The following is a 26,940-nucleotide window of genomic DNA, read 5'->3' as shown; positions in this document are numbered from 1 at the left end:
TCAAACATCGAGTTTCATTAGATCTTTCAAGCTGATAGGACTCACAGAGGATGGATTGGAAAAGAATTGGTCAACTATGATTTTATCAGCGCGCTCAGTTGGATGAAACTGGTCCCACCACACATTGTTGCCCTATCTGGGCACAAATTTGACAGGGCAGTGCAGAGACCAATACCGTTGTAGGGTCCTTGTCAGCAGCACGCATTTTTGGCATCCCCAAGCCCTGAAAAGAAAGGTAAGGTATTTGTAATGAGCACTAGCTGTTGAATTTAGAACAAAAATCGACAATTCAGGAAGAATCATTACCAAATTCTTGAGGATTGGTGTACAAGTTCATGCAAATCGGAAACTTTCCAGTTATTGTATATATCGGAGTAGGAAATCGTCTGTTGAGTCGATCGATTGCGAGTGTTAGTCCATCATTAAAAAGCTTCGTGGCTTTCTGTAGCACCGGCACGCATTCACCATTTGTGGACCTCACTGCCCTCTCCATAGGAATACACCCCAAAGGACCCGACGACAGAACCAGAACCCTGCGTGCTCCCAGATCGTAAAATTGCTGCAAATTCATGAGTCAATTTACAAGGCATGTGATAGAAATGAATTACCGAAACCTGAATGTCGATCTCATAGAATACAGAAAAATAATTACCGCCAGAATCTTCTCATACTCGGAGATGATAAAATCAGTATACGCAGGTAGAGAGAACTGCAGTGATCTCGCTGTTACAGGCAGAAGGTAGTAGTTATTGACGTAATCATTTCATCCAAGTACTATGGAAAAGAACCCCTCTGCAGCCAGTTTATTGGTCGCATTACGTCCTATGATACTTGCAACTTTGCCTTTATACTCTTGGAAAAGTTGGAATTGGTGAGGCATCCTTATAATTTCAGCCTGTATGTATGCAACCAAATTCTCATCCTTATAATTCATTTCATCAATATCTGCAGATCATTATGAAAATATGTGGAGTTTAATGAAAGTCCGGTATTACGATGAATTTGTGCTTACAAATTGAACGCCCGTATCATTTAGAATGCCGATGCCTGAAGACGCGAAGTTGGCACCTTTCAGTAATTCATTGCCCTGGAGTGAAGGATCTAAGTACAGCAGCACCAGGTCGGATCCAAGTTTCAGGCCTGAAATGCGTATATTTATTCAAATTCTATACCAATCATAAGAATAATACATATATTTTTATTAAATTTTATATAATCCTAACAACAATATTTTAGAAGAATTTAGAACTACAGTTTAAAAAAATATATATCTATATCTATATATATATATATATATATATATATATATATATATATATATATATATATATATATATATATATATATTTAAATATATTTGGGTGCCAGGTAACTTTTAGTAGATTTACATATATCTTTTTTGGTTGATGTGGCTATTTAGTTTAGATAGATTTACATCCAGATTACAGGCTGCCAATTTAAGATTATATAATTTTTTTGAATAACTGTGATGAGTTAGCTTAGATTGGAGAATAGCAGTGAGTGATAACAATCTCTCAGTCTCCCTACTAATTTCACAACTTAATTATAATATATTTTCCCACTATGTTATAAAAATTATAAATCTCCCATTCTTTAAACTAAAACCTAGAAAGAATATGCTTCTGTTTTATATAATCAGTTATTCTATATATATATTCTTTGGAAAAAATTGTAAAATGTATAATTTATATAATTTAGGTGGGTTAAAGACATTCTAAGGTGTTAAATTTATATATGAAGATAATAGGTAAAGTTTTCAGAATTTTCATTCTTTACAAAATAAAAATTGAAAGAATAACTTCGGCGTAAATAACATGTAGATAGACAAACATGTAGACAGACATTTGTTGACGCGTTTCGAACCAACTAGTGTGGTTCATCTTCAGGACAAGTTGAAGAAACAAATCCAGCTTAGCATGTTAAATAGTCTGAGCGGAGTCTCCAACGGCTAAATTGACTAACGGCTAATTTTGACCTTAAGACCCATGTCAAATTATTATTTATTAATTTAATATTATTATTATTTTTCTTATTATTATTTATGGAAATAAATAAAATAATTTTAATGGTTGGTTTAAAAAAGGAATTTATTTATTTATTTAAATTAACTAATTATCTCTCTCTCTCTCTCTATATATATATATATATATTAAAGTTATAATATTAGGTTATTAAGATAAAAGTTAGGATTAATAAATAAAATAATTTCAATGGTTAGTTTAAAAAGGTAATTTATTTATTTATTTAAATTATATATATGTATATGTATATGTATATGTATATGTATATGTATATGTATATGTATATGTATATGTATATGTATATGTATATATATATATATATATATATATATATATATATATATATATATATATATATATATATATATATATATTAATTAAAGTTAAGATCAATTTCTCCATGTGATTTTCGCCGAAGAATTCTTAAAAAATTTGATATGGATCACAAAAGTCTCAATTCAATATTAAGATAAAAGTTAAGATTAATAAATACAATAATTTTAATGGTTAGAATAGCTCGAGACATAGTTACATTGCGCTAGGTAAAATGGGGGGGTTGCAGGGAGGGTGGTAGCCCCCATGCGTAGGGTTTTTGGAAGTGGCTTGATTTTTTTTTTTTTGGGTAGACCTAAGGATTATCGGGTAGACCCACCCATGGTTTTGTGGATAGTTTTACACATGATGGTTCTTCCCATAGTATTTTGTAGATATGGTCAAGGGAACTATGGTTATATTCTAATACAGGGTTAATGGATTGAGGGTTTATGAATGCTTCAACATGTATATAATGCATTGTAACATTGAAAGTAATATAATGAAAAATCAATCTAGTTTTCTCAGTTTTGCATTGCAGGAGAAAAATCTCTATGTATATTTTTGTTCTTGCCATTGTATATCTTTTGGTTTTTTTAAGAATTCATTTATAGGTAACTTATGTATGGCTTTAAAAATTCATTTGGTATCAAAGAACTTTTGGATTCAAGGGGACACCTTTGTGGTTGAGAGGTTTTTCTCAAGCTTGTTATAGACCCTATTACAATGGGAGATCTACGAGATCAATTCTTGTGGGGAAATGGAATGGTGAATAATGGAAAGGTAAAAATGGAGAAATTCATCGAACATATTTTTGAGCCATGGAAGCTCAATATGGAGGATATATTGGTCGATAAAGATCAATGGATCACCGTGGATCCAAGTATTAAAGCAACGAAAATGCCGGCAGAACATTGGACCAAATTGGATTATAAGGAAAAGAGCACAATACGACTATGTGTCTCAGATTCAATATTATTGAATATTTAAGGAGAAGTTACAACGAACGCTTTGTGGGAAAACTTAGGGACTTTGTATCAGTTTAAGTCCTTGATAAATAAATTGTTCTTGCGGAAGAAGTTGTATAACCTCAGGATGAGAGATGGAGACTCGATAACAGAGCATCCAAATGCCTTCAATGTTGTGGTAAATTAGTCATTATCTGGTTATATCAAAAAATTAAATGAAGATAAGTGCATCAGTTTATTGTGTTCTCTACTAGACTCATGGGATAATTTGGTTGTTTCCATAGGTAATAACATAACTACCTTGAAATTTGGTGAAATAGTCTCATCCTTGTTGTCAGAAGGGATGAGAGGGAAAAACATGGAGATCGAGAATGGATATGCCTTGTCTGTAAGAGTATGGTTCAAAAACAAAAAATTAAATAAGTCCTTAATTAGGGGATATAGATATAGAGGAAGATCTAATTCCCTACGAAAATTTGTAAAGGTATGCTAGAAATGTGGAAAAGAAGGGAGTTGCAAGAAATATTGTAGATCTAAAACTCTTGAGAATGGAAAGGGATCTAATGATGCTCCTCTTACTGAGGTGAAAACCACCTCAAATGAAGGTGGGGATGTGTACTTAAGTCTTCCAATACACATGTAGACATGAGGTGTGGTTGATTGAATCATGCACATCCTATCACATAACTTGCCATAGGGAGTGGTTCTGTAAGCACAAGAAAAGTGATAAAATTGTAGCCTTCCTTTTCTTTGAGAGATTTTCCTATGAGTGTTTTAATGTGCTAGTAGAGTCCTATTGTGCATGAATACTATTTCTAAATACCTTGAGTGTGTCTTAGGTTAGGAATCCAATCAACAGAGTGTGAGAGGATATCTTCATCAAAATGGTTATTCTATGCATGCATGAATTCAGTTGTTTCTTGATTTACCAAGTGCTACATGTGTTCAAGGGTGGCTTCATGGTATTGTTGCACTACAAATTGGGCCCTCCTTTTATTAAGAGAGCTTCTAGCTCCCCTACCAATTGATTTATTCCTACAACACATTACTTGATGTGGCATGGCTACACTATTGGGTATGTGTTATATTCTTTGCACGACTAGCTTGAGACATAGTGACATTGCACTAGATGCAATGGGGAGGTCACAGGGAGGGTGGTAGACCCCATGCGTAGGGTTTTTGGCAATGGCGCGTTTTTTTTTTTTTTGGGGGGGGGTAGACCTAAGGATTATCGAGAAAACCCACCCATGGTTTTGCAGGTAGTTTTACACATGATGGTTGTTCCCATAGTATTTTGTAGATATGAACTATGGTTATGTTCTAATATAGGGTTAATGGATTAAGGGTTTATGAATGATTCAACATGCATATAATGAATTGTAACATTGAAAGTAATATAATGAAAAATCAATCTAGTTTTCTTAGTTTTGGGTTTCAGGAGAAAAATCTCTATGTATATTTTTGTTCTTGCCATTGTATATTTTTTGGTTTTTAAAGAATTCATTTATAGGTAATTTATGTATGGCTTTAAAAATTCATTTGGTATCAAAGCACTTTGGCTTCAAGGGGATGCCTTTGTGGCTAAGGGGTTTTTCTCAAGCTTGTTGTCGGCCCTATTACAATGGGAGATCTATGTGATCAATTCTTGTGGTGAAAAGGAACAATGAATAATGGAAAGATAGAAATGGAGAAACTCATCGAAAATATTTTTGAGCCATGGAAGCTCAATATGGAGGATATATTGGTGGATAAATATCAATGGATCATAGTGGACGCAAGTATTAAACCAACGAAAATGTCAACAGAAGACTAGACGAAGTTGGATTATAAGGAAAAGAGCACCATACGACTATGTGTCTCAGATTCAGTGTTATTGAATTTTTCAGGAGAAGTTACAATGAAAGATTTGTGGGAAGACTTAGGGACTTTGTATCAGTTTAAGTCCCTTATAAATAAATTGTTCTTGCGAAAGAAGTTGGATAACCTCAGGATGAGAGATGGAAACTCAGTAACAAAGCATCTGAACACTTTCAATATTGTGGTAAATTAGTCATTATCTGGTTATATTAAAAATTTAAATGAAGATAACTGCATCAGCTTATTGTGTTCTCTACTATACTCATCGGATAATTTGGTTGTTTCCATAGATAATAACATAAATACCTTGAAATTTGATGAAAAAGTCTCATTCTTGTTGTCAGAATAGATGAAATGGAAAAACACGGAGCTCGAGAATGGAGATGCCTTGTTTGTAAGAGTATGGTTCCAAAAGAGAAATAGAAATAAGTCCTCAATTAGGATATCTAGATCTAGAAGAATATCTAATTCTCTAGGAAAAATTGCAAAGGTATGCTGGAAATGTGGAAAAGAAACGAGTTGCAAGAAATATTGTAGATATAAAACTCTTGAGATTGGAAAGGGATCTAATGATGCTCCTCTTGTTGAGGCGAAAACTACCTCAAATGAAGGTGGGGATGTGTACTTGGATTCTTCCAATACACATGTATATCATGAGGTATGGTTGATTGAATCATGTACATCCTATCACATAAATTCCCATAGGGAGTGGTTCTGTGAGCAAAAGAAAATTGATGGTGGTGATGTCTTCCTAGGTGATCACAATAAGACAAAATCATAGGACAAGGACTGGTCAAGCTAAAGCTAATAAGTGGAAGGATTAAAACACTTTTTGGTGTTCTTCACATTCCAAGATTAGCTAGAAATCTAATTTCTGCAAGGAAGAAAGATGATGCAGGTGTAAACACAATGTTCGAGAAAGATACATGTAGTATGGTTTGAGGAGAATTAGTGTTGATGCATATAGTCTGGATTAGAACTCTGTACAATATTTTTGTATTATTGCTATTGAAGGGTGAAATACTTCTATTGTTCCTGAAAATATTGTATTCCTTGGTGAAAAGACTATATTGTGGCATCAAAGATTGGGACATACTAAAGAGAATGGCCTTCATATACTACATGGTAATTGTATGGTATAAGGTATGTCTAATTTATCTCTATATTTTGATTTATGTGAATATTGTGTATATGGGAAGCATAATCGAGTGAGGTTTTACTCTAGTGCTAAGAGGGTGTAAGGAATATTATAGCTTGTGCAAAGTGGTGTCTTTGGACCTATACCAGTTCCATCACTAGGTAAATATGTGTGCTATGTCTCATTTATAGTTGACTTCTTAAGGAATACATGGATATATCTCCTCGAGATGAAATATGAAGTGTTTGATAAGTGTTGACGGTGTTGGATACCACCAACATGCAAGGGGGTCTCTTTGATGAAAAGTCCTAATTAGACTTCACACCATTTGGTGTAGGAGCCCTTCTGAAAATAAGGCCGAGCTGCCATCTGTTCTTAGATATTTTCCTTTGCTACAATGGTCAACAAAAAAGAGTAATGCACATGTACTTTCATATGAACAAGTGAGTATGCCTTGTGTAATATTCAGCTGCATAATATATCAAGGTTCTTCTATCGAAAGCAATGATTGTTAAAAACATACAACACACTTTCAACAAGATAAGTACCAAATTCATTGAAATAGTTCAATTTCCTTAGTACAGATGAAAACCACATACATCACAAACATTCAAAGAATAATCTTACAAATATTTACAGCATACGCATGAAAGTGTGTTAGGTCAACAAGCTTTAAAATTAAGAAAAACTTCCAAGATACATTAGTACAGTGAACACAACTAGCTCCAATATTGGAGTGTTAGAGAAACCAATTGCTCCTCCAAAAGAACTATCTTCCTCTCTAATTCTTGGTAGGAGGAGCATAGGTGAAGAGTCCTTTGCATGAGATATGAGGGTCTATATATAACAAATGGGGCGATTGTTCACCTCCTTTGTGACTCTTGGACTACACTCATGAATGTTTTACTTCTCTATGACCTTTTGATTCCTTCATGACTTTTCACATTCTATAGATGACTATTGGACTTCCACTTTACATTAAATTTATCACATATTGAAATTACATAATGCATAAATGATGTGGTAAATGATGACTCATATAGATCTTGACATGACACCTTGACAAGACAAGACATGACGTTGATTGCATGGACTACATATGATATGGAAATTTCAAGCCACTCTTGATTTTGTTATCTTTGTGTCTTCTTGAAAGTGTTAAAAAATTATATATTACAAAGCAATGGAACACATAAAATATATTGCAGAAATATAAACACAAAAAACACATAAAACAAGAGAGACACAGATATACGTGGTTCAACCAAATTGGGCTATGTCCATGGAGAAACAACCAATCGTTCCTTTTATATTATCCATCAAACTGAAGAGATAAAACCTAGAGAAGATCTGATGTAATTCCCACTTCACTCTCACACAATCCCCTCTCTCTTTCTCACTCAAAATACAGATCTGCATAGACGCAATACAATTCCCTCATATATAGCGATGGGTTTCCTTCTAGGAAAAAACCCTAAATTAAACATAACTTCTACCATCATATCTTTACCTAATGAATGACCCAGATTGACTATGAAATTATAGCATTTTACATGGAACTTTTACATCTATTTTTTGCTTTGGGGGTACTGGCCATGATCCCTCGTTGGGGGGACTCCAAATAATCGTTGTCGCCCCCCCTGGACCCCCCAGCAAGCATAAATTTTATGGATGGAGTTGTCACCACATTACGAACTGGGGTCTAATGTGTCAATACCTCTGAATAAAGAAGATAATTAGGCTCCACACCCAACAATCTCCCACTTGGAGACTAATTATAGCAACTCCACCACTGCTTCATTTGCTGGACAATGACTCCACTTTGGACTTGGTTGTTTCTCATCTTCTTCATCATACTTGAAGACCAATTGAATTTTAGTATAATCTTAGTTTCTCCCTTGTTACAACTTTTGTTAAAATATCTGTAGGATTGTGGCTAGTGTGTATCTTTTCTAGCTTCAACTGTCCATCTTCCAACACTGACTATATGAAATGGTACTTGAGCTATATATGTTTAGTCTTGGAATGGAATGCAAAGTTTTTTTCAATATGTATGGAACTCTGGCTGTCACTGTATAACCTGCCCAACTCCTGCTTCTTACCCAATTCATCCAGAAATGTTTGTAACCAAATATTTTATTTACTAGCCTCTATAGCAGCAACATACTCTACTTCCATTGTTGAGAGTGCCACAACACTTCGTAGTTTTGAAACCCAACTAACACTTGTTCCACCTACAGTAAACACATACCATGTTTTTCTCCTCCTATTATCTCTATCACCTACCATATCTGCATCAACATATCCCTCTAGGGTAATGTTTGAACCACCAAGGCATAATTCTTGATTTGTGGTACCTTTGAAATACCTGAGAATCCACTTCACCACCATCCAATGTTCTTTTCTTGGATTGTACATGTACCTGCTTACAACTCTCACTGCATGTGCAATATCAGGCCTTGTGTAGACCATTGCATACATTAAGCTTCCAACTACTGATGCATATGGAAATTTGGACATATAGGCCATTTCTTCATGAGTCTTGGGACACACCTCCTTACTTAGTTTGAAATGGCTGGCCAAAGGTATACTAACTGGTTTTGAATTATGCATATTAAACCTTTTCAACACCTTTTCTATGTACTCACTCTGAGACAATGTTAATTTTCGATTCTTCTTGTCTCTAGTTATTCTCATACCAAGGATTTGTTTTGCAGCACCCAAATCCTTCATTGCAAATGAGTTTGCCAATTTTATTTTGAGCACGTTTATTTCCTTCATGTTAGAACGTACAACAAGGATGTCATCTACATAAAATAACAATATAATATAGCTGCCATGATTTTTCCTTTTGAGATAAACACAATGTTCAGAGTGACATCTAGTGTAACCTTTTTCAGACATAAACCTATCAAATTTTAGATACCACTGCCTTGGAGCTTGTTTCAAGTGATACAAGCTCTTCTTCAACCTACACACTAGTTTCTCCTTCCTTTTTACATCATATCCTTATGGTCGCTACATATATATCTCTTCCTCCAAATCCCCATGGAGAAAGGCTATCTTTACATCTAACTACTCAAGATGCAAATATTGAGCTGCTACTAGACTCAAAATAGTTTTGATTGAATTCATTTTAACAAAAGCAGAAAATATCTCATCAAAGTCTATACCATTTTTCTGTACAAACCCCTTCACCTCAAGTATAGCTTTATACCTTTTTCTACCTCCATCTTCTTCCTTAATCCTATAAACCCATTTATTCCGCAATGTTGTTTTATCTGTAAGCAACCTGACTAAGTCCCAGTTCTGGTTATGTGCTAAGGATTCCATCTCTTCTTTCATGGATTTCTCCCAATTCTTCTTGGTTTCTACCTACACTACTTCTTCATAACATTCTCGTTCACCAGAATGAGTCAACAATACATAATATAATGAAGGAGAGTATCGTTTAGGGGGTCTACTTATCCTAGTATATCTTCTAACACCACTTTCAGGCATTTGAGGTGCTTGTTGCTATTGTGGTTGTTGTTTTTGTTCTTGTTGTTGATCATTATGATTTTTAGGCACATTCACTTTTTCTCTGATCTCATCAAGCACTGTGTATTCTCTGTTTTCTTTTTGCTATTTCTTTTCCTGCATCTATTCCTCATAAAAAATCATTTTCATTGAATATGACATCTCTCCTCCTAATGATTTTGTGTTTTTCATAATCATAAAATTGATAAGAAAATTCATTAACACCATATCCAATAAAGGTACATTTCTTTGATTTTTCCTCAAGCTTTGTTCTATTTTCTTTATTAATGTGGACAAAGGCTTCACAACCAAAAGTCTTTAAAAGTTAGTAGCTTACCTTTTTAACTATCCACGCCTCCTCTGGAATACCACCATCCAAGGAACTTGAAGGCCCTTTGTTTATTAGATAAACAACAGTATATACAATATCTGCCCAAAATTATTAAGGCAATCATGCATGCAATCTGATGCACGTTGCATGCTCCATGATTGTCCTGTTCATCCTTTCTGACACACCATTTTCTTTTGGTGTTCTTGGAACTTTCTTCTCTCCGCGGATTCCATTCTCTAAATAGAACCTATCAAACTCTTTGCTGCAATATTCACCTCCATTGTCTGATCTGAGACACTTCAATCTTTTTCCTGTCTTATTTTCAACCAAAGTTTTCCATTTCTTGAAAGTATCAAATACATCAGATTTATTTCGAATAGAATAAATCCAGGTTTTTCTGGTTGCATCATCAATTAAAGTAACATAATAACAAGAGCCACTAAGGGATGATACCTGAGTAGGTCCCCATACATCTGTATGCACAAGCTCTAACTTTTCACTCTTCTTTTCTTTCCCAACTCTGAGGAATCTCACTCACTTCTATTTTCCATAGACATAATCCTCACATAATTTTAAATCAACATGCTTCAAACCTAGCAACAAATTTCTTGAGTGAATAATCTGCATCCCCTTCTCACTCATGTGCCCAAGCCTATGTGCCACAATGACTTCTTCGTTTCCTTTGAAATATTAAAGGCTACTGACTAGGCATAGCAGTATTGTTCCAAGTGCCTTTCTGTCGAGAATATCCCATTCTGTGTCTGTCATACTCATCAGCTTCTTTGTCTTTCCACTCAATGGTAGGTATAGATACTTCTAATACAGATAATATTCCATCTGCATCTTCCATAGCTAGTAGTTTTGGTCGTTAAAATTTTCAACCCTAAACCTACCATCTTCCTCCATTGCTCCCACTCAAATGAGGAACCCTTCTCTCCTGTGAGTTTATCAGCCAAATAGACGTTCGAATCTGATACCAGTTGTTAGAAAATTATATATTACAGAGAAATGGAACACATAAAATATATTGAAGAAATATAAACACAAAAAACTCATAAAACAAGAGAGACATAGATATACGTGGCTCACCCAAATTGGGCTATGTCCATGGAGAAACAACCAGTCCTTCCTTTTATATTATCCAACAAAATGAAGAGATACAATCTGCAACAGATCCACTATAATTCCCTCTTCTCTCTCACATAATCTCCTCTCTCTTTCTCACTCAGAATACATATCTAGATAGACGCAATACAATTCCCTCATATATGGCGAGGGGTTGCCTTCTAGGGAAAAAAACCTTTAATTAAACATAACTTCTACTGTTAGATCTTCACCTAATGAATGGCCTAGATTGACTACAAAATTAAAACATTTTACAAGGCAATTTTACATCTATTTTTAGCTTCGAGGGCGCTGCTCCCGATCCCCCACCAAGGGGGGCTCCAAATAATCATCGTCTCCCCCTGGAGCCCCCTGACAGCATACATTTTACGGGTATCATTTCCACCACATTACGAATTGGGGTCCAATCTGGCAATACCTCTGAATAAAGAAGATAATCAGGCTCCACACCCAACAGAAAGATGGAACATTGTCCTCTTCTTCCTCCATAAGGATTAAAGGTAGGGAGTCTTCAATATGATCTTGAACTCTAGCTATTGTCAGAATCAAGTGTCCCTTTGTCTTTTCTTAATTGGCAAACTTTTATTTGCAGCTGTAATGATGTCTTCTAGTAGTGTCTCCTTCCTCATATCCTTAATCATCATCCTGTCATAACATGATATAATACCTGCAACTGAAATCCACTCATGAGAAGGCGACATTAGTCTGATAAATCCCTAGCCTAACATGGTTAATGACAACCATTAAATAAGTTGGAACTGGGTGATAAGATGAGATAGTAGCTCAAGGATCGCACAATTGAGGGGAAAGGATTAAGCCTTGAGACTGTGCGGTGCATAGTTCACGTAGGCCAGGGAAAGACAACTATGAGTTGAGGGGCTCAATGAAGAAAAATTTAGGCTTCAGGCTTGAGGTTTCCCCCTACACAGTTCTATAGGGATAATGGCTGAAGGCTTGTTTAGTTTTGAAGTTCAATAGGACAAGTTGGAGGCTTGTTTCTTGAGACTGCACAATGCATAGAAGAAGGTGAATAGAAGGCAGGGCTTGTGCAGCTTTCAAGCTTAAGGGTAAAGGTTGGGTACTGAGACTACACAGTGCGCAGTTCGGGAAGGAAGGAACTATGCATTCTGTAGTTCCAAGAGGCAAAGTCTAAGCTTGAGGGGTGAGACTGCATAGTGCGTAGTTCAGGAAGGTTGAGTGAGGTCAAGTTGCTCGGGAAGCCACTTTTCTCGATTTGGCTAAGTGTGGGATCGGTAAGGCCAATGTTGATGAGGATAAAACCAGACCATGATCACACACTTAGAACATTTGATGACACAATATTGATCACTCAAAACACATGAAAAACATAATTCCCCCAATGCAGTAACTTTCCCCAAGTGCAACAGTAAAGATACACTTTGTGATGACAATGACAACACTTTTGTGATAATGCTTGAAAATTTGGGAACAAGTGTAATACATGTATTCATGGTAAGTATGAGTCATTAGCACCAATATTACTCCTTGAAACAAACGAAAACTACATTTGTGTGATATGCGACACTTGCCATGCTAAAAGATGAAACTTGGTTTTCTTCCAAATGGGACTGGGACACTTAGAGAAAACACATATAATGATTTTTAATACTATAAATGATAGAAAATTCAAACTAGGCTCCAAAATTTGGATTTAGGCTAAATTTTGGAGGGTGTTGTAAAAACGGGTTTAGAGAATTTAAGGCTCTGGTGGAAAATTGGACAAAGAAGAAGATCAAGGTGTTGAGGACAAATAATGGTAGAGTTATTCAAGAAGGAATTAAAATAGTTTTGTAATAAGTGTGGTATATCATGCTAAAAGGCTATTCTATACACATCTAAAAAAAATTGAATTTTAGAAAGAAGGAATAAGAAGTTAATGGAAAAGGTAAGGAGCATGCTCATTAGTGCTGGATTAGGGCAGGAATTATCGGCAGAAGTAGTGGATACTACATGTTACCTATTTAACATATCACCTTCATCATCATTGGAGGAAACAACTCCACATGATGTATAGACTGGTAAGATACCCTCACTCTCACATATCATGGTATTTAGTTGTGACGCATATTTCCATGATCCAAAGGAGAAAAGAACCAAGTTGGATAGTAAATCTTAAGGTTGCATCTTTTTTGGGTATAAAAATGGTTTAAAAAGCTACAAGCTTTAAAACCCATAAACAAAGAATATAATTTATAGTCGAGATGTGGTATTTAAAGAAGTGAAGAATTTCATGAAGAAAGAAGTCCTACCAAGGAAAAAGGAACTAGAGAAGATAGATTTTGATCTAAAGGATGAAGAATCTGACTCCACAAAAGAACAAGAATAAGAAGAAGAAGAACCACACACTCTAGTTTTGAGGAGAATAATTAGGGAAAGAAGGAAATCATAGAAGTATACTCCATCCGATTTCCATTGAAATTTTTATTTATCTATTAAAGATTATGGTTCCATAACTTTTAGGGAACCAATGGATTAAGTGGATGGAAAAATATGGAAAAAGGTTACCGTTGAAGAAATGGTAGCCTTGGACAAAAATGAGGCTTGGGATCTAGTAGACTTTCTAGCTAGAAAACCAATTGGAAGCAAATGGGTGTTTAAGAAGAAGATGAATGGAGAAAGAAAAGTGGAGAAATATGAAGCTCATATAGTAGTGAAAGGTTATTCCCAGGTGCTAGGAATTGATTTTGGTGATCTTTTTTCTCCTATTTCCAAGTTAGATTCCATTAGTTACTTTTGTTTGTTGATGTTGCTTTTTATTTTGAGGTATAATAAATGGATGTGAAGACAACATTCCTACATGGAGTTGTAGAAGAAGATATCTACATGAAGCCGTGATAAAGCTTTGTAGTGAAGGACAAGAAAGAACTAGTTTGCATGTCAAATATGTCTCTATATGGGTTAAAGAAATCACCAAGGATGTGGTATTAAAATTTTGATACATATATATAGGGACTTGGATTCACAAGGAGAAAAGTGGATGACTACGCATATTATAAATGAGTTGGTGATTTTGTTATTATTTTGGTCTTGTATGTGGATGTTCTGTGCGAAGACCTAACCTAGGTCTTCTAACTAAACTACATTTATCATTTAATTTAAATACAATAAGAAAGAAAATAACATGCTTATAACTCAAAATTATTTGATAATAACATAAAAGTAAAATTTTATTAACAACATATTAAACATGTAAGGAGTTTCATTTACAACAATTTATGTATATAAAACAACAAATGGAAGTATACATGTTCTAGTGGTTTGGTTGGGATTCTCTTGACTCTGTTGGTATGCTTCTCCTGGCTGCCCAACTGATTTTACCTCCCAACCAATTAGGAACGATTTTCTAGCTCACGAAACCTCGACAAGCTCCCTAGCCCTCTAGGCCCAATTCAAACCAGTTGCAGTGTGTCCAAGTTAAAACCAGCACTCCCCAACAGATCTAGGTTTGAGTTCTCTCATTTTCCTCTCCATTCTCTCTCTTTTTCCTTCTCCATATTACTCTACTAAAAAAGATCCTCTGATGCCAAAAATCAAGAACAAGGATCTCACCCTTCTCCTCTCATCCTCCTTCTCTTTACGTCTCTTACTCTCACCCACCTCAAACACTTACCCTCCTTTTTCTTGAATTTATCTTCTATGACAGAGTGGAATTTTGAAATGGAGGAGAAGCTGGTAGACTATTTAGAAGATCCTACCCCCAATACCTCCATTTGGACAATCCCTCCGCACCAACACTAAGGGATGGTGATGGATATGACATTAGGAGGTTAAAATATTGGAATATTTGCTTCCCTATCAAATTTGTTGGAAGGAGCTCTCAACTTCTCTACTTTCCTCCCCAGACCGCTTAATTTCTCACAACCCACTCTCAGTCCAAAGACGAAACACCCTTTGAAAACAATCATCTAGGATGGTTGGCAACACATGAGCAACCAAGCTTCTAGATGATTTTTCAATAAAAGCCCTAAGATTCATGGATATCTTCATAAACCCTAGCAGTCCATACCATACTACAGAAATTCAAAGATCTAGAGACTCACAAGTTGGTGTGATTGGCAATAACCAAGGATATCAACGCACAAAGGAAACTATTAAGGAAGGGTCTCCTGACGTTATCCAACATTCCGTGACTTTCAAAAATACATCGACACCCACAAACCCTGGTGGGGTAGGGGTTTCATAGTGTGTGGGCGAGTTCAGTGGAATTAGGGCATATAACAAATTACCTACATCGACATGTGAAGGGGATGACACTCTAGCTGGGGAGAAATTTCAACATGGTGTCATAGCTTCCTGGGATCAGGAGGGAAATCATAAGAAAAATTCAAAGAAAAAAAATGCTCCAAAGTCAAGAAAAAAATAAGGCACCTGTGTTAGGAGAGGGCATAAACATTCATGATATTATGGACATGACCTGTAGGATTTTGGATGACAGAGTAAGAGGAAGGAACTATTCCTCCTCCCTGGTGATGAAATGGACTCAGGAAATATGGGGTCAAGTCTTAGAAGCCCTCCCTATGATTTTCACCATGAAAGTGGGATGGCTTTCATTAAGATTCAATAGAGAATAACACGTGAGATGGGTCCTCTCACGTTACTAAAACATTGAGATGGCACCCATTTTAATGAAGTGTTCGTCCCCAATGTTTGACCTAGAGAGAGAAGAACTATGTGCTCGCACCATTTGGGCCTAACTTCTGATCCTTCCCATTCAACTCTGGATAGAAGATGTATCTCGCTTCATTAGTGATAATTTAGGGCAGTATTTGGATTTTGACAGATCTTTTTTGGTGACAGGCAGAATGTCTTTCACATGGATATTGGTATATCTAGACACCAATGAGGGTTTGGTGGAGAATTTGATTTTGCACTATAGAGGTCTTGTCCGTAACCAAATCCTTGATTATGAAAGCATCCCCTTCAGATTTTTTCAGTGCCATTAGGTGGCACATGTTTACAAAGATTGCCCTCTATTACTAAATACAAATTTGGGTATCTTCAATGATAGAAATGAAAATTCATTGATTGGGGGTTTGGTGTTTGTAGAGGAACAACCACCTGGAAATATTGCCCAGACATGCTCGGTCCCTCTGATCAGTGACAACACCACAAAAGGAATGATCCCATAGACCTCTATGATTGGACTACACAAGGGAGGAGAATACTCAAGGATGACCCAACCATGATCAACTTCTCATTCGGGTACTACTACTCCTTACCCTCATCTTTCTTGCAACATTATTTCTAAGGTATATGTATGTATTCTCTCATCAACTGCACCCTCTTCTACTAGCTATAATATCGCATCACAAAATTTGGGGGTTCTATCCTAATTGGTAAATAATATATCTATTTGTTTCCCAACTCCATCTCCTACTCTTCCAGCTCCTAGTGACTCATCCTCGGGGTCACAAAAGGGGAATAGATATAATCTCTAATCCATGTATATACTGTCTATTCGATCTGTATTTATCACCATCCATGGGATATGTTTTGGACCTCTCTCCCCCTCTAAGGTTCCTAAAATCACTCATGGGAGACAATCACATATATCCAAAGCCATGAATAAGACCAAACTAGATATTGCTGCAGGTAGACAACTATCATTGGGAGGGGTTCTTATAGAAAGGAATGTCCCATCTTCGGTTCTCCCATGAAGTGGTTATCTTATAACTGTCGAGGGTTAGCTATCCCCTCCATGAAGCTAGCATTCAAACACCTGGTCCTACAGATGGTATTCATATCATATTCCTACAAGAAACATTGGGTCTCTGCACTGAGGTTGAGAATAATTTGACTCCTCTATTCAAGAACTGTAACTTATTTGCTTTTGACATGAGGGGTCACTCCAAGGGGGTTGCAATTGGTATCAATCGCAAAACCATGAAGACTATAAATAATTGGGGACAACACAATTATGTTGTAGCTGACATCTTTTTAGAAGAATTTGGTGTGCAATTCAGGCTTGTTAATATTTATGGACCTTGCCAAAACCGAGTCTCTTTCTGGAATGATATGATCAAGATGTATTTCATGAATATTGATCGTCTGGTTATAGGGGTGGGATCTCTATTTCTCTATTTGTAGGGAGAAACGTTGGGGCAATTGTACATAAGAAGATTCTCTCTTGGATTTCTTCTCCAATTTACTTGAATATCATCACCTCATTGACATTGATATGGGTAAAATAATTCCTACTTGGAGAAATCGACGTCTGGGGGAGGATATGATTTCTAGAAGACTGGACCATTTCTTGATTAAAGAACCCTTCCTAGAACAATTCTCCTAGTTCAGACATTGGGTTGGATTAGGGGACAATCTGATCACCATTCTATGTTTCTCCAGCTAGCAGGTCAATTTGAGAAGCCTAGAGCCCCTTTCAAACTTAATGTAACCTAGCTTAGGGAGGAGGAATTTAGGAATTTGGTTACTGGGAACTAGCGTCCATGTGATTATAGGGTGGATAGATCGATGGCTTCCCAATTTAATGAGAACCTTTGTAATATAAAAAGGAAAACATTGTTGTGGCTTAAAGGTAAAAGATAGAGGGATGGAGAAGCCTTCAAGACAATTGATGTAGAATTGGAAGAACTGGAACAACCCAAAGGAGGGGATATTCATCAAATGAATCAAATTTAGATCTTATACAATTAGAAACAACTATATGGAGACTGTTGGAAGCTAGAGAAGAGTCTTCGAGCATAAAAAGTAGGTCGATATGGCTACAGGAAGGGGATAAAAAAAATAAATTCTTTTAACAATATGCAAAGGGAGGAAAGACATTAATACTATCTTGTCCCTTATAGATGATGTTGGTAATAGGGTATGAAACTTTAGAGATCTTGCTAGGATGGGAGTTCAACATTTCCAATCTCTTTTCTCAACATCTAGGGAAGCCTGTCATTGGGAGATCGCATATTGCCTAATATTTCCCTAGATATGATACTGATGAATACAATGAATTATTAATGCAGCATGTATCCACTAAGGAGTTGGAGGTTGTCCTACATTGGTTCAAAAAGGATAATAACCCAGGCACTGATGGGTGGAGTGTAGAATTTTTTCTCATTTTTTATGAACAACTTTTCCCTAACCTATTTAAAGTTGTGGAGGAATGTCATACATTGGGTCAGATGTATGGAGATTTCAACTCTACCTTCATAGATCTTATTCCTAATTCAGATGATTCAACTACTTTTGACGACTAAAAATTGATTTTTCTATGTAATGTCACATACAATATCATAGCCAAAATCAGTTCCAACAGACTGAGACCTAACATATCACAACACATTTCACAGGAACAATTCACCTTCTTGAAGGACCAAAAAATACATGAAGCCATAGGTGTGTCCCAAAAGGGGATCCATAGTTTCTAGACAAAGAAATTGAAGGTCATGATTCTTAAAACAAACCTATAAAAGGATTTTGATAGAGCTATTTGGTTCTACCTCAGATTATTACTTACCCATTTAGGTTTCAACATCTCTGTCATCAACTGGATTATGTGTTATATCATATCTGCATCATTTATGGTATTGATCAATGGTGCTACATCAAATTTCTTCCACACTAAGAGATGGATTTAGTAAGGTTTTCCCCTATCTCCCTTACTATTCCTACTGATAATTGAGGGTTTAAGCAGATTGATTCACAAATCGATTCGCCAAGGCACCCTGAAGGGGGCACATGTTGCGAGGGAAACACTCCTCTCTCACCTTCTGTTCTTTGATGTGGATTGATATTTCCAGATGGATCGCTTAGTGACTTGGCATAATTCAAATCGATTCTAGACTTATTTTGTGTAGCAATAGGTTTGTCTCCAAATTACCTGAAATCTACCCTCACATATTGTGAATGTTTGGAGCTTGAAAAAACTTTTTCTCATAGTCTTTTTCCCTTTCAATTGAAGACCCTCGATGAAGGGATTAAATAACTTGGATTTCAAGTGAGACCAAACAACTACAATAAGGATGTTTGGATGTAGCTTGTGGCTAAAATTGAAAAGAAAAGAAAATATTAGTGCCATACCTGGTTGTCTAGAGCATGTATATTGGTGCTTACCTAATCTATATTGGAAGCCACACATGTCTTCTAGATGTCTTTATCTTGTATCCCGAAAGGTATATTGACTACCATACAAAGACTTTGTTGTGGTTTTATTTGGTGGGGTGTGAAGGAAGGTTGAACCTTTGCTTGGGTAATATGGGAAAGAATTTCTCTTTCCAAAAAGTGGGTGGGTTGGGGATTAAAAGACCTTCATTGTTTCTCACAATCACTCAACAGAAAAGTTGGATGGAGACTTATCACAACACACAGTCTCTGGATAGAAGTGGTGAACCAAAAATACATTCATCCTCTAAGCATAGAATATTAGATTTGACTACCAAATAAATAGTGAACCAACATATACACTATCTGGAAAGTAGCGCTAAAATCCTTCAACATTATAGCCTCGAGTCTTTCCTCGTGAATTGTCTTAGGAAATCATGTTAGATTCGACATCGATCCATGGTATGGTTGTGGAAATCAACATATCATCCCCTCAGATTTGGTTACTTTCTTGTATTCTCACGAAATCAAATATATAAATCAGATAGCGGATACAGAGCATACTGATATGTGGGGGCAGTGTTGGTTATCAGTAAATGCCCTGCAAATTCCAAAGCATTGGCACTAAGATTGGGAAAACTACATTGGGGTGCTTGTTGTGTCACACATCTGAATATTTGATCAAGAAGATTAACTTTTGTGTTCACACTCTAAACATGGATCATATACACCCAAATTGGGTTACCTAGTTATCATTGCCTCAAAGGAACCTGCAATTCAACACTTATGGTGGAAGCAACTCTGGAAGTTAAAAGGACCAGCCAAGACAAGGATGTTACTAATGGGCCTCCAAATTAGACACAAATTAAGGCCCATCTAAAATTTCTTAGCCACATGAAGGCTATATTAAACCTCTCCTTCTACACTTAATAATGTTTTTTAGCTTTAATATTTTCATTAGGAAGGTTTAGATATGATTTCATATTTGTGCCTAATATTATTTATTTTTGTAGAATATTGTGAGAATATTGGGTAGATTATGAAGGTTTGGTGGAGGAGATAATTCAGGGACTTGCTCCCTACTACAGGAGGATCAATATTTGATAATAAATCAACAAGATATTATGAAATTATTGCACAAATTTTGGAGCTCCAATGATTGAGAAATTCTAGGAATGTGTTACCTGTCATTTAATGCAAATTCCTAGTGTTGGGAACCAAATCCACTATTTGAGGGATTTTGGAGGGGAAAGACTCCTCATTTCATGGAGAATTATTCCTAATCATTTTGTATAATTACCAAATATAATTTTCCTCTAGGGGTGGAATTTCTTAGTCTTATTTTGGAGAAAAGTTGTATTCTTGCAACTCCACTTTCATTTCTTGCAGGGATGTAATTGTATTCATGGATATAATGAAGATTGGTATCATGTTTAGCTTCTAAATATTAGTTTCCTTCATAGGAATCTAATTTTCCTTGGGCTTGACCATCCTAGGATCCTCAAAGCCCTTTTGTATAATTTATTGTTCTTCTTTTCACTTCTTATTCACATGCATCTCTTGTTCTTGTTTTTTTCTATCTCTGGATTTAGTATTGATGATTTCTTGTTTTAGGATTGGGTTAAATGGTTGAATTAAGTTATTGTGTAGGATCACGAGCATGATTTCATCATTGTAACATATTTGCAAGATCATAAATTAATCATTGATATACTTGGATTGGTTTGTTTATTGCCAAATCTATATTTGGAAGATCATAAATTAATCATTGATATACTTGGATTGGTTTGTTTATTTCCAACTCTAAATTTCCGGAAGTCCCTTGTGGCAAATAGTAGTAATTTTGTTCTATTTTTAGAACATGCTAATGAGATTAAATTGAGTTGATTACACTTACATTATATCATAAATAAATTGAGGCTAATAACAAAATTTATCCCATTGCATTTTCACTTGATCAGGTTAGGCATTTGATAGATTAACTATCTCACTACTTGAATTTCTAGATTTTAGACTAGTAATTTTCTACTATTTTTTAACATGTGTTAACAGGGTTATTTTTGAGTGGTTCCAATTGGAATGAAGACCTAAGACATCCTATTCAATAAAAAAATTGTCCCATCTAATTTGGATTTTATTTTCTTGGTCATTCGGTGAATTGTATCTTCCTGTAGCAAATATCGTAACTTCATGTAGCAGCCTGTAACGTACTGTAGCGGCACTTGTAACTTCTTGTAGAACTCTTCTAACACGTAGGGTTGGATCATGACCCCTAGGCTCTAAATCCATGATTGGGTAATAATAAACACCAATTAGGACATGTCTTTTTAAAAATTAGATTAGGCATATTTATTTGAATTCATGCTCTTAGGATTTCAATTTCAAATTGTTGTTCTCGCCTAGGATTAATTTATTTTTTGAGTAAAATTTCCATTTATGCAATTAGTTTAGGATTTGATTTCATTACATTCACTCCATTACACCATGACATTGAAAGAAGGACACATTATATGTTTCACATATAGTGTCGATACCTCTTATGTTTGTACGAACCCTCGGTTGATAATTAAAGTTAGTAGCCTTGGGAGTTGCAACATTCATGTTGCAATACAGAGGCTCATCACTTTTTGGCACTGTTTTCGGGGAGGTGTCAAAGTATACATTGTTTTCTTCCCTAGTTGATTCATTTGTTTTACTTTCTCCAAAATTACACAAAAAATGCATTAGGCATTTTTCATTTCAAAAATAGAAAAGTGCATTGCATTAGTTTTTTCATTCAATCATAAAAAACAAATCTCCAACACCACCCCCCCCCATTTGATCATGTGGTGCAGTAAGAGCCACATCACCATTCATTTTTTAGGTAGAAGAATAAGAGGTGACAACGAAGGTAGGATAAATGGTTGGAGATGATGCCAATGAGGAAGATCCTCTTGGATTTGCTATTCAAGATATTGATGTTAGTGTGCACATGAAGAACATCCCTCCATATTTTCTTCCAAACATCCATGGTCTAAGTTCAGAGGATCCAAAAACCTTTGTCTTTGAATTTGAAATTGTTTGTATATCTTATATTTACTTATTAAAAGCTCAAAAATTGAGATTGTCTCTGGCAACATTGAAGGATAGATCTCTTAAACGGTTCATGAGTTTAGGGACTAATTCAATAAGATCATGGAATGATAAGAGAAGGATATTTCTAGAAAAATATAAATTCCATGATCTTAAGGAAAAAAATTTTAGAATGAATAAAAAAGAAGGTGAGAGCCTTTATGATCTAATAGAAAGGTTCATGTATAACGTTAAGAGGGAAAAATTACATCATTTAGGATCTGACATGCTAAAAGCCCACTTACTTAGAACCATTAGGGATGAGTGGATTGATCTCCTTGATATTATGAGTAAAGGTGATGTATACCAATTATTATTTAAAGAAATTTGTTATATCCAAGTGCATCTCAAGAGGAAGGGAAAGAGTAAGTAAATCAACATCGAGATTTGTAAGTCAAGTTGAACTTGGAACTTAGTTTGATAACATTAAAACATAAACTCTTAGCAATCTAGGTAAACAAGTAGAAACGTTAAAAGAGCAAGATAAGGAAAAAGGATATGTTGATATTTGTGTTGTCCATGTAGAATAAAATGATGTTACATATTTACTATCATTACCAAGGTTGAAGGAAGTTTACCAAGATGACAATGGAGCAAGTTAATCACCAAAGAAACTATGTTATGTAGCTCCAAGAAGACCATTGCAACCTAGTCAACATAGTATGATGCAAGAGAATAATTCACAATTCCAAGTTTATGCACATCCATCTCAAAGTAATTGGAACACACCCTTTCCTTGGCAACCTTGTGCATCTCAACCCCAAAACCATTCTTGGTAACAAGGTCTGCAAGGAACTTATGAGATAAATCCACAATATCCTCATTATTTTCCTGAATATCCTCCATACCCAACTCCATGATATCCTTACCATCCACCTGCACCATACCACATCCATCTCAAACATCCACTCCCGCTCAACTACCTGTACCACCCTTTCCAAACCCACACAAGGAATTAACTCAGCCCACTTACAATGCCGAGGTACAAAACTTCCTAACAGCCCCTCTTGATCTCAATGGTATTCATCTTAGCTCAGGAAGAGTCTTGCAAGAATGAGATTGCCTTAATTTCATTGAAGGACAACATGCAAAAAAATAAGATTCAAATGAGAAGATCAAAGAATCATGGAATGCACTTGATGAAGAGCAAACATTAGAATCAGAGATTGAGAAAGTTCCCTCATGTTTACCATCAGATCCTCTATGTGTTCAAGAGAATAATCAGCAAAAAGAAGAAGATATGAATTTCATGGAAGAAGAAGACATCCAAGATTATCCAAATCAGCAAGTGGACGAGGGCATCACAACTATATTGAAATATGGTTCCAAAAAATTGTTAAGTTGGAACAATGCACTCTTCTTCAACAATTCCTAATCTCATCTTAGTCAAAGCATTCAAGCTCTTACATTCAGGTACATGTCAAAGAATATGTTTCGAGCATAAATATGATTTTATCTATCATCTAGTTATGGAAGTGGATCCATTGGAAGTATTCCTACACTTGGAAATGATATTGTTTTTTTCAATTACAGTTGGATAGGGAAAAAAACATGAAAAATAAGAGGAAAAAATAAAATATGAAGTTAAAACCCCCTTTGAGGCATCTGAGATTGCCTCATTGATTGAAAACCTCCATGAGGTGGTCAATGGATTGGAAAAAAGAGAAAAAGGAGAAAAAGAAAAGATCCTAGGTGAAAACATCCTTTGAGGCACTTAGCAGGCTTAAAAAAAAATGAAAAATGAAAAATTCTTTGCTCCATGTATCTCTCTGATGACTGTAGGTGCTTTCCAACCTTTGCAAGCATAAAAAATAAGTTAGCTACCAAAAGAAAGTTGATCAAAAGCCTAGTCAAAGAAAGTTAAACTTGGACTTTCTCCTCCTTTGCTCAGATGCTACAACAGGACGAAGGCCATGCCAATCCATCACCCTCATCTATTTCCACCATCCACCCATCATTCCCAATATTTTCCCATTCATTTTCCTTGTTTTCCTAAAATTCTACAAGAAGGCTTTGTTTTTCTACAGGAGGCTTTGATTTTTCAGGGGGATATGCATATGGAAGATGGTAACATGCCCAAGTAATTTTAATGAATTTTGGTGCAAAATGTTTGAGAAATCAACCTCCATCACCTACAACCATTTTTATTCTTTCTCAATATCCGTGCATCCATTTGTTGAATTGCTTCATGGGGAGATGCATATGGATGATGATAACATGTTCAAGCAATTTCAGAAAATTCTAGTTCACAATTTTCGAGAAATTGACCTCCATCACCTACAAACATTTTTATTTTTTTCTCAAGATTCATGCATTTATTGGATAATACTTTTAATGGCTAGATGAATATGGATGATAGCAACATTCTCATCAAATTTCAAGTCAATCCAGTCTACCATTTGAGATATATGCATAAAATAATTTTGCTACATGAGGTTGTCTTGAAATGCTATAGGAAGTTCTGAATTGCTACAATATGGTCGAGAGTAAGCTACAGGAGGAAATATGATTGGATAAAGGGTTAAAAAGGTCGTGTTTTATTTAGGAAAGGTTGATATAGGTCCAACATAGTCTCATCATTAATTTTCCACCCCACTTGACCTCTTCTCCACTCTCATTTTCATCCTTGTCCATGAAACATCTTCATTTTCACCCATTCCTCCATCCCTTCCACCACATAAAAGGTCTTTGATCCTTGTCAAAATATTCCCATGAATTATCAGTATTTTTAAAGGTATCCCCTAAAGGATATAATGATCCTAGGAGGGTTTATTTGATTTCTATAGGAAGACACACAGTCTTGTAGCAGTCTGCACAAGCCCTGTAGAACTACAATCAAAATCACTTGGAAGCACCAGAATGCATGATTGACCAACATGAAGCATTGAGGGATGATATCCTCAATTTGGGGCAGCCAAAAAACTTCTACAGGGCTACTACAGGGTCACTAGTCATCCTAAACAATAATAACTTGATTCACCATCAAGAAGACCTGCAATGAAAAATTCGATCAGCTAAGTACATTTCCAAAGAATTTTTTTAGAGAAAAGCCAATGCATGGAGAAAAAAAGCATAAGAAGATGACACCTTAAGAATCCAACAGATCATCCATTACCTTTTTCCATAAGTAGCATGCAACCACTAAAGGGTCATCACTAGTAGCTTTAGAACCACCAAAGGCATCTTCAACAGTCATATTCGCAACCTCAATATCACCTGCAAAAATACGTCGAGGGTAAGGCTTAGGTATGAAATCCTCTAAAACTTTCCTATGAACCTATTTTAGCTTGAAAAATGTTGCAAGTGTATGAAGGAAAAGGTTTTTTATAGAGAAAATGAGGAGTAGAGCAACCCTGGCATGATCTAGCAAATAACTTCACATTTCGGCCAACACACCCACATGTGTGGGAGAGGAACAAGACAAAAGTGAAGAGGACTTGAGAAAGTGGTTTGTAATCATTTAGTAGTGATGGAGGAAAAGGAGTGTGAAAGGATAAATGAGGGCCAACTCAGTTAACTCAAATCATGTTGAGTTTATTTTGCATGCAACAAAAAAAAGAGAAAACATTTTGAAAAAAAGAAAGAAAAAATAATGAAAAAAATCAATGACAAATAAAAATAAAAGAGAAAAGGTTGAACCACCACATCTTGGCATGAAAATATTAGTTTCTACAAGATTCACGTTGTGTGCACCTCATGTACTCACCACTCTCCATCATCGCAGTAGCTCAAAAATCCAATTTTGGCCTCTCTCTGGATTGCCACAGGAAGAGTGTAATTGCTAGACGGAGATCTTGTAGCACTATAGGAAGGCAGAGAAACTATTATAGGAAACTAATAGAGTGCTATAGGAAGGAAAATTTCACCCAAAACAACCACTAAAACCTTGGGGACCAAGGAAATATTCAAAGGAAATGAAAAGGGTGCAAAGAAAAGGTAATGGGGTATGACGACGAGATTGCACTTTAGTTTGTAGTAAATTTACATTATCCAAGTGGCCAAGAAGATGAACCAAAAACAAGGTGCTTCCCTAAAAGATAAAACTCATTACAATTGAAGAATGACCTGAAAGAAAGAAGCAACCTCGACCTACATTAGGGCTTCCTTGGAAAACTGAGATAGGAAAAAATACGGTAGCAAGAAGAGTAGCAGAAAGAGCATTAAATAGACCAGAAAACAAAGCATGAAACATGTTATCATACAAGGAGAACAACAAGGCAAGGAGGATGGATAGGTTGCTCGGAGGATGAGCAACAATTTCAGTAGGGGGGTATGATGGGCCTCCGAATTAGACACAAATTAAGGCTCATGTAACCTTTCTTAGGCACATGAAGGTTCTATTAAATCTCTCATTCTACACTTAATAATTTTTTCTAGCTTTGATATGTTAATTAGGAAGGTTTAGAGATGATTTCATATTTGTGCCTAATATTATTTATTTTTGTGGAATATTGTAGAATATTG

The 26,940-nt window shown here is 35.7% G+C and overlaps 1 pseudogene; it reads right to left on the bottom strand.

Annotated features, from left to right (window-relative positions):
• On the bottom strand, positions 1-25,672 carry LOC149191200 (GDSL esterase/lipase At5g33370-like; annotated as a pseudogene).
• Positions 25,673-26,940: the final 1,268 nt, after the last annotated feature.

This window comes from Pinus tabuliformis, chromosome 3_1, assembly GCF_031772625.1.
Source record: "Pinus tabuliformis cultivar Carrire ecotype Pingquan chromosome 3_1, CPIR1, whole genome shotgun sequence".
Lineage (NCBI taxonomy): Eukaryota > Viridiplantae > Streptophyta > Pinopsida > Pinales > Pinaceae > Pinus > Pinus tabuliformis.
Note: the sequence above shows the minus strand (reverse complement) of the source record. Positions and strands in the feature narration are given on the sequence as shown.